Here is a 19,588-nt window from a genome sequence, read left to right on the forward strand (position 1 = left end):
TAATTACTGTGATACTATTATGATAGTATTGTAGTAAATATTACAGGATTTTTGCGATATAAACCATGGTATACCATGGTATTAACATAGTATACAATGGTAATTATCATCATTTATCAAGGTAGTCACTACAGGACTACATGGGAGTGCAGTAATATGATATTTACCATTGTAAAGTACTCTGGTATTAACCATACAGTATAATGTGTAGTACCTTAATACTGCACAAACATGAACTACAGCTGCTTGATCTTCCAATTTAGCACAGTTTATTATATTTAATGGCAACACAGTGTGTGTTTACAAATTGATTTAATAACAGGTAATGTGATTAGAAGGCATTTACGAGGATTTAGGATACAACACATCATCCTACTAAACACACTCAATTATGTAGTAAAACATTTTAACACTGAAATTGAAGAATTTTAACTATAATTTAGCCCTTCAGCTAAATTGTCCTACACAGACGTGACATTTTATTAAGAACATAACTCGACCACATAGCATAAACTAAGTGCTAAAGTGTGAAATATTAAAAGGAATATGTTCCTAGTTACCAGCACCAATGAATACAAATAGGAAATCATTTACATTGAAAACAACTGTAATTACCTCTGTGAAAATGATCCCTGCTACTGAGCTACATAATCAAATTGGTAATATAAAAAGGTTGCCCTAAGTATGCTTTGCGTTAATATATATGTAAAGGCCAGCCCTGGTCTCAGATCACAGGCTCTGGGGCACATTGAAATGGTGGACTAAATCTAGGTTGGCCCTGGGCTGCCTTTTCTTTTTTGGAGCGTTCACATATGAGAAAAGGCAGCCCCGAGGCAGCCTTGGGCTACCTTAAATTGCAAGTGTGAATAGGGTCTCAAAAGACTACAGGTTCCTATTGCAGTTACTAAAACACAACTGTGTTCACGCCAGAGATCCAATACAATAAAAACACATAATGAAGTTACACATTTTGAATGCTGAAGAGAAGAATCATTTATTCAACAACAACAAAAATGTGGTCAAAATTATTAATTTGAAATAGAAATTGAACACACCTCAGAGAAACAAAAGAAATTCATCCTTTCATTGACAACTAATTGTAAAAAGTAAAGTTTAACTGAAGAGAATAACATTGTGATGTTTTTGAGTGACGTGTATAAACCACTCGGGGGTCATTAGAGATCCTTTTTATGGATAGGGTGTACTTTATTCTTTTATATTATGCTTGATTAGGCTAGTTATAAAAGATGCTTTTAAGCAGCTGTAATTTCAAGAACGATCTATTACTGTTTCTCGGATCTCAAAATAGCATAAATTATTGAGAACATTGGGACTTTTTAAAATCTTCAGAATTTTTCTGTTCCTTTAGGCAGCTTTTAAATCAGTACAAACAGCATTTTTTCTACCTCTATGTAAAAACTTGACAGCAAGTTTAATGTCATTTATTGTTCTCAAGCTCCACATGCTAAAGGGAGGTCTGTCCCTGGCTACATTACCTGTGAGATCTAATAAGAGGCTGACCGAGGGTGCGGAACTCTCCTCACTTACTCATGGTCTTCAAACCTTGCAGAAGAGGAGCTATTTTAAGTTCAGTAAAGCTGTGATAAAAGCTCTTTAAATGATTTTTCTATTTTGGCTTGTGCTTTAAGGTCAACATCCCATTTCTTCCTCTACAAATGCTTATTTCCTTTTTTTTTTTAATTCAGCAAATAAGAAAAGAGATTAGTTTCGTGTCTAATCTGACTGACAGCGGGTGTCTACCCGCACTACATAATGCACCCTAAGGAATGGATTATGCTTTATGTAATCTCTTCATCGGGGTGTCGTATTTTAAAAACAACAAACAACAACAAAAAAGTTATGAAATGTCAAATCAAAGGGTCTTAGACATGTTTCTACCATTTGCAAACATGAGCTGTCATAACAGTGCATTGTATGTTTTGCCGAGTTCTTTTGAGACTGTTTTGATTATAAAAACTGCTCCCTGTTGCATAATAAACTTCTCACATCTCAGACTTTGATCCCTTGCTTTGTAAAAGTATGTGATTTGTTTTGACATCTGTGTGTTCTGTGTGTCAGCCATGTCTATCCTTCTAAGCTTTCTGTTGGAAATTCACTTTTGGAGATTGGGGATCAAATACATCTGAGGTGTTGTTGGAATGACATTGATGGTCTCAAGTCTCAGTGGTAAATTGCTAATGTCACAAACTAACCATATAATTCTCTGCCTGGCCACTTTTTAGTAGGACCTGTCTACCCAATTGGATTTGGCAATCCGATATTAGGTACACGTTCAATGGGTCTAATTAAAGTGGCCAGACAGTGTATAGCACAATTGTCTGGTAGTGTCTTAAAGAGAAAGGATTGGTTGAATATGGAGGCAGAACTTCCCTCACACCCTAGGTGGCTCTCCAGGACATGCTTCAAGCCAGTGGCAACGGACCACCGAGTTCGCACACAAGCCCACCCAGTTCTGCGTCTATGTGAATGCTAACTTTAAGTACATTTATAAAACTAAATAAATAAATAATAATAAATACCTCAACTGTTCACCCAGAAGGTGGGTGTTTAAATTTAGATCAAATAGGTTATTTTATAAATGCCTCAGTCTTTAGCCAATCAAATCAAAGTAGTAATTGTGATGCAATATTTGGGTCGGATCTTCCTCTCACACAATGAATCATGTGCAAGCCATGTTTGATTGACAGCCTGTGAGGCAGTTGGCACTGATCTGTTGAAAGGCTGTTGTAAAGCCCCAGACGTTTATTTTAATGTGCATTTTTAAAGTAAGTTAGGAGTAATGCAGCGGTCAACATCAGAAGACAAATATGCACACACTTTTAAGAGTTTAGTAGAAGGGCTTGAGTGAACAGGATTATGACAGCTGGCCCAATGCATATAGTTTAAAATTGTTGTCCTTTGAAGAGGTATGTGCGATTTCTGGAGTGTCATTATTATATAACTGCAAGCTCCAACATTATGTTGTGTAAGGTGGAGCAGAGAAAAGAGGATACTACCTAGGCAATGGCAAGTAACTGACTGACTAATTGTATTTAATAATTGCTTAAAATGTAATACTGTGTATGTAATACTTTAAAAAATTTAAAGTTCATTCAACTTCAATTGGAGTCTCGGTACAACTGCACGTGAATTAATAAAAGTGCAATTCCCCGTGCTCACACATTATTACATTTTACCTGCAGGTGAAGTGCTGTTCTATCCTCGTGCCTAAATACAAACATACATTTTAAACACTTTTATTAAACAGACCCATTTATGTCCCGTGTACCAATAACCATATGTTTTTAAAATTTTAGTATTTTATGAATTTTCTGGTCCAGTGACGGCATTGCCCAGCCTGGAAACCTTTATTTTGTAAGTTTTGCTTTGTGTTTTGTTGTTTGTGTATAAATACCTTTGTTTTGGCCCTTGTGCCCTTTTATTTTGTGTTTGTTAATAAAAGTATTATTATTTGAACTGCAGTCTGTGTCTGGGCCTCTATCCAATTGCCAGACCGTCACAGGCCATTAGTTGTTGGTGGCTGCACTCCGAGGCCACCAGAAAAATGGGTTTGAGAACCACTGATTTGCACATAAAATTGACAAGTAATATCGCAAACTATTTCTTCCTCATTACATTGCTCAGACAAGCAGAGGTGAATTAAATTTAGGCTATTAAATACAAATCTATTCATTGCTCTACCGAATACTGTACGCCACTGTGGCAAGGTGGTTTGCAGTGCACAGGTGTATATTGACGTAGTGCTCAAGACAAACAACAAAGTACTGGTGAAATGATGGTTTATTTTGTAATCCAAAGTCTGAAGACAAACAGTAAACAATAGTGATTACAGGCAATAGACAGCGTTTACATATTGCTCTTTTTAATCCATGGGTTGGTCCCGAAATAGTTGCAGAATTTAAACACAAACACCATCACAAGTCCACAGTGAGTGCTATAGTGCTTGTGGTACAAATACAATTAATCGTGTTGTCTGAGTTTTGTGCTGGCCTGTAGCAACAGCTACAGATCGTGTTAGTCTTCTAACAACAACAAGTATATTCTTTAGACACAACAAACAAAACTCATGATTACAATACAGTTCAGCGTTAACCATAACAAAGGAATAGATCACTTCACTAAGTCTTGGTTAACGATAGCAAACACTTCCGGGTTGATGATTTAGTGTACTGCAGCTCTGCTCCCTTTCTAGATGGCCAACTTCCGCCTAACCCTGGGAATGAATTGTCTGTTCCCTTTACACAACGCCCTCACAGGTTGGGAGGGAGATTTATCACCAAGAATCATTCTGTCTCTGTCACAGCCACTTATTTACACTTCGTAAGATATAATACTTAAAAAGCTAGAGAAATAATTTTAGACACCTTGTTTATCTACAATCTAGTTTAGAAACAGTGATATAGTAAAAATAATGTAGTATATACATGTCATTTGGGCAGCCCTCTCACCCAAACGGCAGGAGATGACATCTCTTGTACAAGTCCCGGTTTTCCATCAAAGGTACTAGTGTCACATTTTTCTCAATCTTAGAAGGTGTCCCGGTTTACAGCCACTTCTGGTGGGGCAACACACTGGAAATAATGTAAACAAGCGCTTCCTATATAACTTTGTTTATGATATATCTTACCTATTACTTATATATGATGTATTGTGTGTATTTTAATTTCTGTAAAAACGTATGCCAGTCTGGCACAAGCGTAACTGGTGGTAACCAAATATGTATAAAATATATAAAGGGTGTGCCAAGTAATGAGTATGAATACTCGTAACGACTTGCAATTTTCACACAAGTTACAACTCTATTTACTCATATTTGGAGGGGTTTTTTTTCTACATAAATTAAAAAAACAAAACAAAACAAAAAAATACTAAATATAAAGGAATGTGCTCCATAGCCTTCGCTTCTTCAGCATCCTCGGTGCAGAGGACTATACGCCTTGCTGCCCTCGGTGCCACACTGCTCCAGAGCCTCGGTACCTCGGTGCCTTGAGGACTCCATGCCTCTGCGCTTCGACATCTTCAAGGCTTTCAAACCTTGTGTGTCAGAGCCCTCGGTGCTCTGGCACCCCATAACCTTGGTGCTTTGACACCCTCTGAACCCCAGGGCTTGGCGCTTTTGGTGCATCGACGCCCTCTGTGCTAAATCACTTTTTGCATCAGCGCACTCGGATCCCTCAAGGTTTTCGACGCCTCTGTGCTTTATATTCTCAGTGTGCAAGCTCCAGTCCGTCAGGCCCGCAAGCGCTCAAGATCACCCTCAGAAGGTAGTAACCGAGCAAGGAATGTGGATCAGGCGAGGGACATTGCCGAGTTAAAGGGCCAGATGGCCCAAATACTCTAGCGCTTGGGAAGAGACACAAGAACCGCCACAGGAGATGGATCCCAACTCTAAGCTTGCCTCAGGTGCTTAAGAAGCTAGCCTCCAACTTCTCTCAATTTGCTGCAGGTTCCCTGGAAGGCAGTGTCCGAACAGCGCAGGTCTGTGTTCAGACCAGTGCAGACTTCAACCCCACCCAGCCTTTTCCATTGTTCCTGGACTTCCTGGAAAAGGTCAGATCCTCCAGGCACCAACCGTACTCAGCACCCAGTATAGTGTGTCCAAGATTGCAGCCTCACTGGCCTCCTTGGAAGGTGCAGAGGCGATAGGGCTAGCACAATTCCCACTGGTAGACTCCACCATAGCAGCCTTAGTGGAGGTCTGTCCAAGGATCCTGTATGCCCCAAATGACCAATGTAGGATCACGGAAGCCCACCTAAAAAAAGGCTTATGCAGCAGAAGTGTAAAGTAATGCACCTGGCCAACACAGGAGGTCTCTCGACAGCCTACCTGGATGGCACGCTGCAATCTGTAACTCTTCCCAAACCACTAGCTTCAGAGCTATTCTCGGTCTCGGGTAACCTGCTATAGATCTCCGGCTTCTCAGGGCAAGCCCTGGGTAGAAGCCTGGCAAGCTTGGTGGTGGAGCGCAGACAGCTGTGACTCGGGCGAGTTTCCTGGATGCGGACAAGTCCGTCTTACTGGATGCACCCATCTCTCCAGGCCATAGTTTTGGACCAGCAGTACAGGAGATACTGCAATGCTCTCACAGAGAGCAAAAGGTGTCTTGAGAGTTGGCCACCCCAACCTCAGCAACCCCAGCAAGGGTCCTGAAGGCTTGTGGCCTCAGACACACCTGTTTGCACACCACCAGCTACAATACTGGTGCAATTGCACCTCAGACTCCTGGGTGCTCACCATCATACACACAGGGGATTTCAGGGGATCACAGTCACATCTGTGAATGACCCTCTCCAAGTCTTGGTTCACAAACAAGTAGTAGAAACACTACTTCCAAAACAAGCCATCAGTCTTGTAGAACACACCTCTCAAAAAGAGAGAGTTTCTACTTGAGATACTTCTTGGTGACAAAAAAGTATGACGGCCTTCACCCCATCCTAGAACTGAGACACCTCAACGGATTCTCGAGGGAGAGGGGTTAACAGATGGTCACATATCGACACATCCTCCAGTCTACCCGGCCGGGTGACTGGTTTAAAACTGTGGAGCTGAAGGAAGTGTATTTCCACATTCCTACCCACCCAATAATTTAACTATATTTTAAAATTGTGTTTGGGATTAGCTAATTGGTTAGTCAGAGATTGGAAAAGTGAGTCAATGCCCGGAATGAGGGTTAGGGTTTTATTTTCTTTACTGAAGTATTTTGTTGGAAATAAATAAATACACTCTCTGCTGGCTAACCAAGGTTACTGTTCTGTCACACTTTATACCACCAGTTTGGAATACTGTAAATAAAGCAGCATTTTTACTATTATATATATATATATATATATATATATATATATATATATATATATATATATATATATATACACACACACACACACACACACACACACACACACATATACACACATTGTGGCAGGCTGGCGAGTGGATAGAGGCCCAGAGACAGACTGCAGTTCAAAAAAATAACTATTTTATTATAAATAAACAAAAATAAAGTGCACACGGGCAAAATAACAAATACTCAAACACAAATAAAGCAAAAACAAAACTCACAAAAATAACAGTTTCCAGGCTGGGCAATGCCTTCACTGGATTCAAGTTTTCTCCACAACCAAAAAAAAAACCAACCTGCTTCCTCAGCTCCCTCCTCCAAATGAGAAGCTGAGGCCTCCTTTTATATCAGGTGGCTGGGCGCTGATTGATCGTTAATCAACCTAATCAACTAATCAACCCCAGCCACCTGAACATAATAAACCCAGGCAGGCAGGGGAAGTTAACCCCATCCCTGCCAATTTAAAAGGGCAGAGCTTTGCTCTGCCACACACCTCCCCCCATGTACAACGTACACCGGCCGCAATCGGCCAACTCCCCCCCCCCCCCTTCCCCCCCCCCCCCCCCCTCCCCCCAAGAGTCCAATTATGTCCCTTGGGTGGGCTGTTATGGTGGGTGGTGGTGGGCGGGGTTGATGTCGGAGCCCCCAAGCCTTCTTTGGTTGAGGGGGCCCCGAATGTCCAAGGTAGCATGGCGACGGCGGCCCGGCTCCCTCTGGTGGCGGAGGCGGAGGCGGCGACGGCGGCCCGGCTCCCTCTGGTGGCGGAGGCGGCGACGGCGGCCCGGCTCCCTCTGGTGGCGGAGGCGGCGACGGCGGCCCGGCTCCCTCTGGTGGCGGAGGCGGCGACGGCGGCCCGGCTCCCTCTGGTGGCGGAGGCGGCGACGGCGGCCCGGCTCCCTCTGGTGGCGGAGGCGGCGACGGCGGCCCGGCTCCCTCTGGTGGCGGAGGCGGCGGCGGCGGCCCGGCTCCCTCTGGTGGCGGAGGCGGCGGCGGCGGCCCGGCTCCCTCTGGTGCCGGAGGCGGCGGCGGCGGCCCGGCTCCCTCTGGTGGCGGAGGCGGCGGCGGCGGCCCGGCTCCCTCTGGTGGCGGAGGCGGCGGCGGCGGCGGCCCGGCTCCCTCTGGTGGCGGAGGCGGCGGACGGCGGCGACGGCGGATCCTCCTCCCTCTCTGGCTCTGGGAGCGACGGCGGCTCCTCACCCCTCTCTGGCTCTGGGAGCGACGGCAGCTCCTCACCCCTCTCTGGCTCTGGGAGTGACGGAGGCTCCTCCTCCCTCTCTGGCTCTGGGAGCGACAGCAGCTCCTCACCCCTCTCTGGCTCTGGGAGCGACGGCAGCTCCTCACTCCTCTCTGGCTCTGGGAGTGACGGAGGCTCCTCCTCCCTCTCTGGCTCTGGGAGTGACAGCAGATCCTCCTCCCTCTCTGGCTCTGGGAGCGACGGCAGCTCCTCACTCCTCTCTGGCTCTGGGAGTGACGGAGGCTCCTCCTCCCTCTCTGGCTCTGGGAGCGACAGCAGATCCTCCTCCCTCTCTGGCTCTGGGAGCGACGGCAGCTCCTCACCCCTCTCTGGCTCTGGGAGCGACGGCAGATCCTCCTCCCTCTCTGGCTCTGGGAGCGACGGCAGATCCTCCTCCCTCTCTGGCTCTGGGAGCGACAGCAGATCCTCCTCCCTCTCTGGCTCTGGGAGCGACAGCAGATCCTCCTCCCTCTCTGGCTCTGGGAGCGACAGCAGATCCTCCTCCCTCTCTGGCTCTGGGAGCGACGGCAGCTCCTCACTCCTCTCTGGCTCTGGGAGCGACGGAGGCTCCTCCTCCCTCTCTGGCTCTGGGACGACGGCAGGCTCCTCACCCCTCTCTGGCTCTGGGGAGCGACGGCGGCTCCTCACCCCTCTCTGGCTCTGGGGACGACGGCGGCTCCTCACCCCTCTCTGGCTCCCGGGAAGGCGGCTCACCCCTCTCTGGCTCTCGGGAAGGCGGCTCACCCCTCTTTATTGGAGTGACCGGTGGATCTCCCATGTCTACCGCCAGGTAATTAACCACCATGAGGGCAATCTCTGGGAAGGAGGCCGGGTGGTGCTGTTCCTCCCACTGTTCCCACCTCTCCCCATCTCGACGCCACAGCGTGTTGATAACTATGGGGAGATCGTGGACGAGGTCTGCCTCAGGGTGCATCAACCAGTCCCAGATCTCCTGGGACGGTGGTGAAGGTGGTGGTGCTAGAGGTAGTGGGGTGGCCCCTGATGCCCGGGGTGAACACTGCACCTCTTCCTGGGCCTGGTTGTAGGGGCATCCTGCCCAGTTGTGGCCGTCCTCCTCACACCGGCCACACCAGTTTGCCGGTGGCACGTCTGGGCAGGACCGCCAACGATGGTCCTCCTTCCCGCACCAGGAACACCAGGGGAAGAGGCTGGCCGGGTCCTCCAGCGGTGGCTGCAGCAGCTTACATTTCTTCAGCTGCTTTTCCTGCCTTTGCCGCTGTCTGCTCTTCTTTCCCATTTTTTTTTTTTTCCAAAAAAAAAAAATAAATAAATAAAAAAAAATACTGCTCTGAGCCTCTAGGTGGCGCTATCCCACTTCTGACACCAAATGTGGCAGGCTGGCGAGTGGATAGAGGCCCAGAGACAGACTGCAGTTCAAAAAAATAACTATTTTATTATAAATAAACAAAAATAAAGTGCACAAGGGCAAAATAACAAATACTCAAACACAAATAAAGCAAAAACAAAACTCACAAAAATAACAGTTTCCAGGCTGGGCAATGCCTTCACTGGATTCAAGTTTTCTAAACAACCAAAAAAAAAACCAACCTGCTTCCTCAGCTCCCTCCTCCCAAATGAGAAGCTGAGGCCTCCTTTTATATCAGGTGGCTGGGCGCTGATTGATCGTTAATCAACCTAATCAACTAATCAACCCCAGCCACCTGAACATAATAAACCCAGGCAGGTAGGGGAAGTTAACCCCATCCCTGCCAATTTAAAAGGGCAGAGCTTTGCTCTGCCACACACCTCCCCCCATGTACAACGTACACCGGCCGCAATCGGCCAACTCCCCCCCTCCCCCCTCCCCCCCCCCCCTCCTCCCCCCAAGAGTCCAATTATGTCCCTTGGGTGGGCTGTTATGGTGGGTGGTGGTGGGCGGGGTTGATGTCGGAGCCCCCAAGCCTTCTTTGGTTGAGGGGGCCCCGAATGTCCAAGGTAGCATGGCGACGGCGGCCCGGCTCCCTCTGGTGGCGGAGGCGGAGGCGGCGACGGCGGCCCGGCTCCCTCTGGTGGCGGAGGCGGCGACGGCGGCCCGGCTCCCTCTGGTGGCGGAGGCGGCGACGGCGGCCCGGCTCCCTCTGGTGGCGGAGGCGGCGACGGCGGCCCGGCTCCCTCTGGTGGCGGAGGCGGCGACGGCGGCCCGGCTCCCTCTGGTGGCGGAGGCGGCGACGGCGGCCCGGCTCCCTCTGGTGGCGGAGGCGGCGGCGGCGGCCCGGCTCCCTCTGGTGGCGGAGGCGGCGGCGGCGGCCCGGCTCCCTCTGGTGGCGGAGGCGGCGGCGGCGGCCCGGCTCCCTCTGGTGGCGGAGGCGGCGGCGGCGGCCCGGCTCCCTCTGGTGGCTCGGAGGCGGCGACGGCGGATCCTCCTCCCTCTCTGGCTCTGGGAGCGACGGAGGCTCCTCACCCCTCTCTGGCTCTGGGAGCGACGGCGGCTCCTCACTCCTCTCTGGCTCTGGGAGTGACGGAGGCTCCTCCTCCCTCTCTGGCTCTGGGAGCGACGGCAGCTCCTCACCCCTCTCTGGCTCTGGGAGCGACGGCAGCTCCTCACCCCTCTCTGGCTCTGGGAGTGACGGAGGCTCCTCCTCCCTCTCTGGCTCTGGGAGCGACAGCAGATCCTCCTCCCTCTCTGGCTCTGGGAGCGACGGCAGCTCCTCACTCCTCTCTGGCTCTGGGAGTGACGGAGGCTCCTCCTCCCTCTCTGGCTCTGGGAGCGACAGCAGATCCTCCTCCCTCTCTGGCTCTGGGAGCGACAGCAGCTCCTCACCCCTCTCTGGCTCTGGGAGCGACGGCAGATCCTCCTCCCTCTCTGGCTCTGGGAGCGACGGCAGATCCTCCTCCCTCTCTGGCTCTGGGAGCGACAGCAGATCCTCCTCCCTCTCTGGCTCTGGGAGCGACAGCAGATCCTCCTCCCTCTCTGGCTCTGGGAGCGACGGCAGATCCTCCTCCCTCTCTGGCTCTGGGAGCGACGGCAGCTCCTCACCCCTCTCTGGCTCTGGGAGCGACGGAGGCTCCTCCTCCCTCTCTGGCTCTGGGAGCGACGGAGGCTCCTCACCCCTCTCTGGCTCTGGGGACGACGGCGGCTCCTCACCCCTCTCTGGCTCTGGGGACGACGGCAGCTCCTCACCCCTCTCTGGCTCCCGGGAAGGCGGCTCACCCCTCTCTGGCTCTCGGGAAGGCGGCTCACCTCTCTTTATTGGAGTGACCGGTGGATCTCCCATGTCTACCGCCAGGTAATTAACCACCATGAGGGCAACCTCTGGGAAGGAGGCCGGGTGGTGTTGTTCCTCCCACTGTTCCCACCTCTCCCCATCTCGACGCCACAGCGTGTTGATAACTATGGGGAGATCGTGGACGAGGTCTGCCTCAGGGTGCATCAACCAGTCCCAGATCTCCTGGGACGGTGGTGAAGGTGGTGGTGCTGGAGGTAGTGGGGTGGCCCCTGATGCCCGGGGTGAACACTGCACCTCTTCCTGGGCCTGGTTGTAGGGGCATCCTGCCCAGTTGTGGCCGTCCTCCTCACACCGGCCACACCAGTTTGCCGGTGGCACGTCTGGGCAGGACCGCCAACGATGGTCCTCCTTCCCGCACCAGGAACACCAGGGGAAGAGGCTGGCCGGGTCCTCCAGCGGTGGCTGCAGCAGCTTACATTTCTTCAGCTGCTGCTTTTCCTGCCTTTGCCGCTGTCTGCTCTTCTTTCCCATTTTTTTTTTTTCCAAAAAAAAAAAAAAAAATAAATAAATAAATAAATACTGCTCTGAGCCTCTAGGTGGCGCTATCCCACTTCTGACACCAAATGTGGCAGGCTGGCGAGTGGATAGAGGCCCAGAGACAGACTGCAGTTCAAAAAAATAACTATTTTATTATAAATAAACAAAAATAAAGTGCACACGGGCAAAATAACAAATACTCAAACACAAATAAAGCAAAAACAAAACTCACAAAAATAAAGTTTCCAGGCTGGGCAATGCCTTCACTGGATTCAAGTTTTCTCCACAACCAAAAAAAAACCAACCTGCTTCCTCAGCTCCCTCCTCCAAATGAGAAGCTGAGGCCTCCTTTTATATCAGGTGGCTGGGCGCTGATTGATCGTTAATCAACCTAATCAACTAATCAACCCCAGCCACCTGAACATAATAAACCCAGGCAGGCAGGGGAAGTTAACCCCATCCCTGCCAATTTAAAAGGGCAGAGCTTTGCTCTGCCACATACATAAACAAGCACACTTCAAACTGGCACAGAAAAATAAAACCTGTATCATCCTTAACTCAATGGTGCTGGATTAAGAAATACTTAAAGGAATTGGTCAATGTTTGTGATTTAATTTTTAATTTCTCATTACTTTTCAATAAAGTAAGAGGGTGTGAAAGAGTCCTTGTATCACTTCAGTTTGTATCATTATGAGATTCTGATTGGGTTATTCAGGAATGAGAATCTTCCTTAAACCTGTGGGCAGTGCCATTCTAATAAATCACTCAGACAAAGGCACTTGTATAGATTTATATCAGAATATGCTGCCCTATTTATTTCTCCCATAGAACTTTACATTTTCTACACATGCCATTTAACATTTGTGTTTTATGTTAGAGGCTTCAAAAGACTTTCTATTTTCTTGCAGGCATGCAATCATATTTAAAAAAAAAATGTTCCAAATACATCCTTTGCCGCTGGCTTTTCTCTTAATCAAAAATGTTGTATCAAAGTATGAAATCTGTCATAATGAGTACAGTCTCATTACAGACTGTCCAGGTGTAGGTTTCTTTCCTTTAATATAATGGTTTCAGTCTTCCAGCACTCCACTTGTTCGTCTTTGGTAATTTATCGATTCAAGTGTGCACCACAACTTAAAGCTGTGAGAAGGGCCCCATTGTATGCTTAGTAAGTGACTTAAATGGTAGACATTATAAAATGAGTTATATAAATGTCATAGAACCATATCAAACCACTCCAAGCAGTATTTATGATGCAAGTACCTGGTTAATCTATAATCACATATTCCGGTATTGCAGCCATTACCTTATATGAAAACCAGTGCAACACACAGTAGGAGGCCAGTGGTTAAGAAAAGGGCTTGTAACCAGGAGGTCCCCGGTTAAAATCCAGGCTCAGCTACTGACTCCATGTGTGACCCTGAGCAAGTCATTAACCTCTTTGTGCTGTCTTTTGGGTGAGATTTTGTAATTGACCCTGCAGCTGATGCATAGTTCACACACCCTAGTCTCTAAGTTGCCTTGTCTATAGGCGTCTGCTAAATAAACAAATAGACAAATGAAATTCAAAATGGACAATTAGTGTGCAAATCTATTAGAACACTCTATTGCTTCTACGTTTTATTTGTTGTGCATATCAAATCAAACCACTGTAACTGAAAATCTTGGAAAATGTGCAAAATAGGCATGTTTGATTTAAATCAATGACTTTAACATGCCACATGCATAATTTATTTAAAATAATAAGAGACAAGGAACAGATAAAATGCAAGAGACTTTTCAAAAGTTGTTTAAGATACCTAATTAAAGCACAAAGGGGTAGATTTTCAAAAGGTGACTAAATTTGTCAGATGTCTAAAGTTACATCTTATCTGGAGACGGGCTTGTTAGAGCAGTGATTTTCCAACGTGACTATTACAAGTCGACGTTTGTAAATGACCAGGGATGCTGTTTGAACACAGACTAAAACCCTCCATAAGGTTACACTGAATTTAGATGACGAGCAATCAATGTGATTTTCAGAGTTTTAGACTTTAGTCTGTTCGCAGTCTAGGCAGTTTATTGTAATGTATACAAATGAACAGTAAATGATGCGTTCATCTAAATGTAAACGACTGCACACAGATTTGAGAACATGGGTGTAGAGGGATCCGTAATCTAAATTAGGAGGAAATATGCAAAACAAAGCATTGCCATTGCAGGGAATGCACTGTGCGAACAATAGCATAAATTAATATCATGAGACATGTAGGCTACCATTGATAAATACTGTATTTATCAGTTACAGTATGTTCAAAACAAAAGGCTGTCTTCCTTAATCATACATTAGAAATGATTTATTTCTGCTAGCCTACATTGAAGCATCACAAAGTGAAGTACAGTTTAAAACTCCACCACCAAAACGCAAACCTAAAACAGGCAGCAATTACACAAGCATATTATATCCATGAAACTGAGGCACTGACAACAGAATGAAAAAAAGTTTAAGTGTATGTAGACTTTCTATAGGCACTGTATATTTACTTATATATATTACACATACACTTAAAATAGAAATTGCATAGATCACAAAACCTAAAAACCTGCTCTCTTGTTTTTTTCAAAGCATCAACAGTTAACAACTCTATGCTGTTATTAATAAAATAAATACTTACACTGTAAAACCAAAGAACATGTGACGTGTTCAATATCTAAATGGCATGTGTGTATAGTAAAATAGAAATGTTCTATTCCTAAACAGCAGTATTTATAGTTAATTACGTGTGGGGTTTAGTTATTTGGAACTCTAAATAATTGTTAAACGTTGTGTTTAGTCTGTGCTGTTTTTTGCTTTAAAGTTTAATGTTTAGATTGTAAACACCACCCGTTATAAAACGTGTACAAATGTTTAACACACGTCCAAGAGTTTACAAAAAAAAAAAAAAAAAAACACCATAAGGTGGTTAAATCCTAAACACATTTAGAATTATAAAACACAGAGACGTGTTTGAAAAGTGTTACAAATAAGTGTTAAACGCCGCGGTCTTAAGTCTAGGAGCACACATGAGCAGAACAGCACTGCTAGCGGGGAGCGGCAAAATGCCGCTCACCATTTATTTCTTTTAGAGTTAACACACATTGAAGGAAAAGTGTCGCAGTGGCAGAATTTTGGAATGGAAAAATCGCTCGGTAAGTGATGTTTTGCTGCTGAAACATTTTACCGCAGCGGCAAGTCTGGGGCTAGCCAATCAGGTCCATGGTGTGGGAAATGTCATGTCTTGATGAACTCAAATATCCATCAACATGAAGGAGCTATTAATAGCTAGTTTCCTAGCATACCATGCTGTTTGATTATAAAAATAAAAATTTTAAGGACGTTGGTTATGGGTTTAGTGAATGATCCAAAACAAATACTAACCGTCTACACCCTGCATGAATCTAGCGGCCATCCGATCGATTACTGTGTATACAACTGCAAGGAATGCGATCCCTTTTTTAATAGCAACTTCTTTGCAATGTATAACTACAGATACAGTACCACAGTCCAGTCTTGTTAAGTGCGGTGCTGGACATATAATAGCTGTTTCTTTGTAGAAAAAGGCTTTCACATTGCATCCCAAAACAAATATCACATTGTACATGCATATCCTTAGGTAAATAAAAGGCAAATATTTGAGCGGTGTTCTGATATGGGAACTCACACGATTAGATCCTGATATAAAAACCTCTGGATATGGAAACGGTCGTTCATTCTGGGTTCAAGCAGTAAAATTTCAAGAATTATACATTTTTGGAATGTTGTACAGTGCTAAGGTGGTAGGCTGTCTTTTTTCTTTTAAATCGCCACTTCACAACCGTTGATGTGTGTCCACCAAGCAAAGTGGTATTGCCGCGCACCGCACCGCTTCGCTCACCGCTAGCGGAGCCGCGCCACTCGTATGTATCCTAGGCTTTTAGGGGCATTCACATTGGAGGTTTCCCAGCACAGTCGACTGAACAAACTTGATTGATTTTCCGATTGCAGAAGATTGTAGTTTTTTTTTTCACTGATCCCATACAGCTCCATAATAACTAGACTGGTAAATAAATTACACAAAGGCTTATTTCAGTAAGCCCAAGACCATCTAAAAACACCGCAATCACTTCTGAATTGAAATCTGCCTTTCAAGCTAAAAACAAGTGTGTGAGTATTGATTTATTTTCCTTGGTTGAGCTGACATAGATTGACTTAAAAGAAACTACAACAAATAATATTTACATTTTTAAATTCTGAATGTTATTATTATTAGTAGTAGTAGTAGTAGTAACCGCCTTAAAACCATGTTCCAGTACTAAACAGGTTAAAAGTTTCTAAGAATAGTCAACCAAGATACTGTTAGCCACTTTAAAGATGTTGTCGATAGTGCCAAAAAGCATTAACAGACAGTTCTTACCAGCCTTAAAATATGTTCTGACAGACCCGAGGGCACGCCTGTAGTATGAAATATGTTCTTTTCAAATCTCAAAGTCTACTTGCATCCCAGAACCCTGTCAACAACACTCCAATATATGCATATTGGCATTCATTTCTCTAAGCGGAGTGCAATAGCAAACAAATAAGTGATCTGTGAGAGTGAAGGGGGTAAGCTGTAAGTTTAAATATTTCATGTTGGCTCCTCTTCTTAAAGATTCTCTTTGGCTTCTTTTCTGCTGGTCTGTCTCCATGCAGGGTCGAAACAGCCAGCAACTCTGTTTAGCACCGAGATTATTCGGCCATAAAGATTATAATTGAACGCCAGCATAGTCATTATTTGATTTATTATACCATTAGTATAGTCTCCTTCCAACATATCAGAGATCCTATTCATTTTCATTGTGGTTTACACAAATCAGCTCTTCTCAGCAGAAGCATATCTATCAGACAATTTATTTGTTACTTCCATACATTTCATATAACTTTAGGAATCTTGAAGAAAATCGCCTCATTACTATGCTTGTGTGTCTTTGTCCAGAAAAGTATAGATTAACAGAGCATGACAAAAAAAAGATTGTCTTTCAATTCAAATAAATCTAGGTAAAGCCATGACAAAATCTGTTTTTTTTTTTTTTAAAGCTATTTGAAGTGTAAAGTAAATCGTCCATATCCCTTCTTTCCAGACAACAGCCAGGTCAGAATGTGGGAAAATCTGTTTTTATTTCATCAGTCACCTGTTTTTACTAAGAGTGGCAGCTTACCCCTGTGATCATAGAAAACCAAGGGACAACTGAATACAAAATATCAATGAATGGGAGAACACACACACACACACACACACACACAGTAGGAACACGGGCACAAAGGACCAGACAATCAGTGGAGTTGGCTTCATTCAGCATTTACCAATAACCTGGCAAAATAAGTGCTGACAATACATTGTCTTGATTGGCTGTGGAACTAAAGTATAGTACAAGGCTAAAACAGGATTCAAGCTTCCTAGTGTGTGTCACTGTACCACAACACCATAATATACAGGAATGAACTTTAATAAGCTCAAAAAATTCTAAAAACTCTACAGAGCAAGCTAGTAATAAGCACAAACATAAACTATGTTCCAGTGTCATTGTTTACATCAAACATACAACTGGTGAGTCTTCAGCATTTTCTCATGGTACCAGTACCACATATACAACAGCTTCAGGGAACTGGAACTGTAAAGGAACCTAGTACTGCTCTGCATAGCACAGACGATACCCCTAGAAATGAGGACATGACCATCTTTCCAGGGCAAAAGCTCTAAAATGATACGTGACCATGTTTAACAAGCCACAGACAAGAAATACATGTCTATAAAACAATTTCAACAAAGAACTTTTGAAGCACAATTGACCTCACTGTAACAGAGTTTGTTCCATGCTGCGCTTCAGAATTGCGTTTGATTATAAAATGTCAGGCATTTAGCAGTTTAGAGATGTTTTATTGTAACTAGAGCCAACATACAGTAGATTGGATTATTGAATATCCCTGAAGATATATTCCAATAATGTTGGTTCTCAGCTCTACAAATAAAATGTATTCCCACAGCTATTATATTTAGACTTCAAGTGGTATATGTAATAAATCATAATAAAACGTGTTCTTCATTTAACAAAAAGTAATTACTTCCCCTTATAAATCCCCTTAATATCGTGACTGAAATAGTTATAAATATGAAAATACCAATCATGTAAGATAAATGTTTAAAACTCAGATTGTAAATTCCAACTTTATGTACCACTATTCCAATTAGATTTACAAATAAGTAGAATGTAAGCATTATCATATTAAAATATGAGGTTTCAAATCAGGGGAAGCGCGAGTCTTTGCAATGCTTTATTAGTCTGCTCTTATTAAACATTATGCAGAATCAACTTTTGCTTAAAATGTACGGGTCTGTGCAATATAGAGTAGTATTATAAAGAAACATAGTAATAAATGTAGACAAACGCTTCACTGCAAATTACCGGCAAAGAAAAAAAAAAAAAAAAAAAAGACACGTAAATATAAGACAGCAAACCTTCTGGCCCACAACATCAAAAGAAACCAACTTAAATCCAAAACTTGACTTTGAGCTTTTCTTTGCTATGGTTAACTTGCCAGTTGTTTTGGAATGTAAGTGAAAAATACAGAAAATATCCAAAAGTATTTTAAAATAAGATTAAAAATAAATAAATAAATAAATAAAAACCTACTTCAGGCAATTTAGATCTGGCGCCAAAAAACATATACAGTGCCTTGCAAAAGTATTCAGACCCCTGACCAATTCTCTAATATTACTGAATTACAAATGGTACATTAATTTTGTTCTGTTCGATATTTTTTTTAAAACACTTAAACTCAAAATCAATTATTGTAAGGCGACATTGGTTTTATGTTGGGAAAAATAAAAAACTGAAATATCTTGCTTGCATAATTTGGAAAAGGCCCTCGTACAAAACATTGTAAAGCAGAAAAAAGCATGGCAAACAATAATTAATAAAGGTAATGCTGTGTCGAAGGCTTAAAGAAATATTTCAGACATCAGAAAAAGGTGTTATGATGTCCGTGCTAATGACAAATTAGTAAAAAAATAAATAACACAAAACTACAAGGGGCACTGGAAGGGGGGCTCCCAGAAACATACAATGAACCAGTGCTGAAGAACAGGTGTTCATAGTTATTAATCCACATCTGGTGGGAGGGAGTCTGTGGCCATGATATTTTAGGACTCAATGAAGTACAGTCTAATGTTCCATATACTTTGAAGCTGGCTAGTCTTGTTGACACTGTTTTAGTGGTTTACCTGTAGCGAGGGTTCTTTTTGAATGTAGAATGCAAGAATCAAACCCATGTGTTTTGGTAAAATAAAGGGTTTATTGTTTAGTGAAGTTAATCTGAGTGGATTCAATTATGGCATAAATTCGCATTTCCCTCTGAAAACCCCATACCTTTCAATGTAACAGCTGACTGTAGGATGACAGGCAAATGACAAGAGAGTGCAAAGTTAAACTTTTCATTTTTTTTTATTTTAAATGGCTTAAAATTAAAATTATTTTTCATTTTTTGAATTTCATGTTGATAATTTTTATTTATTATGTAGAACTTGTGAATTTGAGGTAATATCGCTGTAATTAGTCTTAATTCTGGGTGGACCTTTCTCAGCTTGCCAAGGGAAGGAAGTATAAATGGCCAAGAGACCAGTAATACAGTAAGCCACCCGTTCTAATATTCTTACAATAGCATCCTGTACAAACAACAAATCGTATCAAAATACATTTGTTACATATGTACAATTGAATGCTGTATTACGATTCTT

Source organism: Polyodon spathula, chromosome 4, assembly GCF_017654505.1.
Source record: "Polyodon spathula isolate WHYD16114869_AA chromosome 4, ASM1765450v1, whole genome shotgun sequence".
Classification (NCBI taxonomy): Eukaryota; Metazoa; Chordata; class Actinopteri; order Acipenseriformes; family Polyodontidae; genus Polyodon; species Polyodon spathula.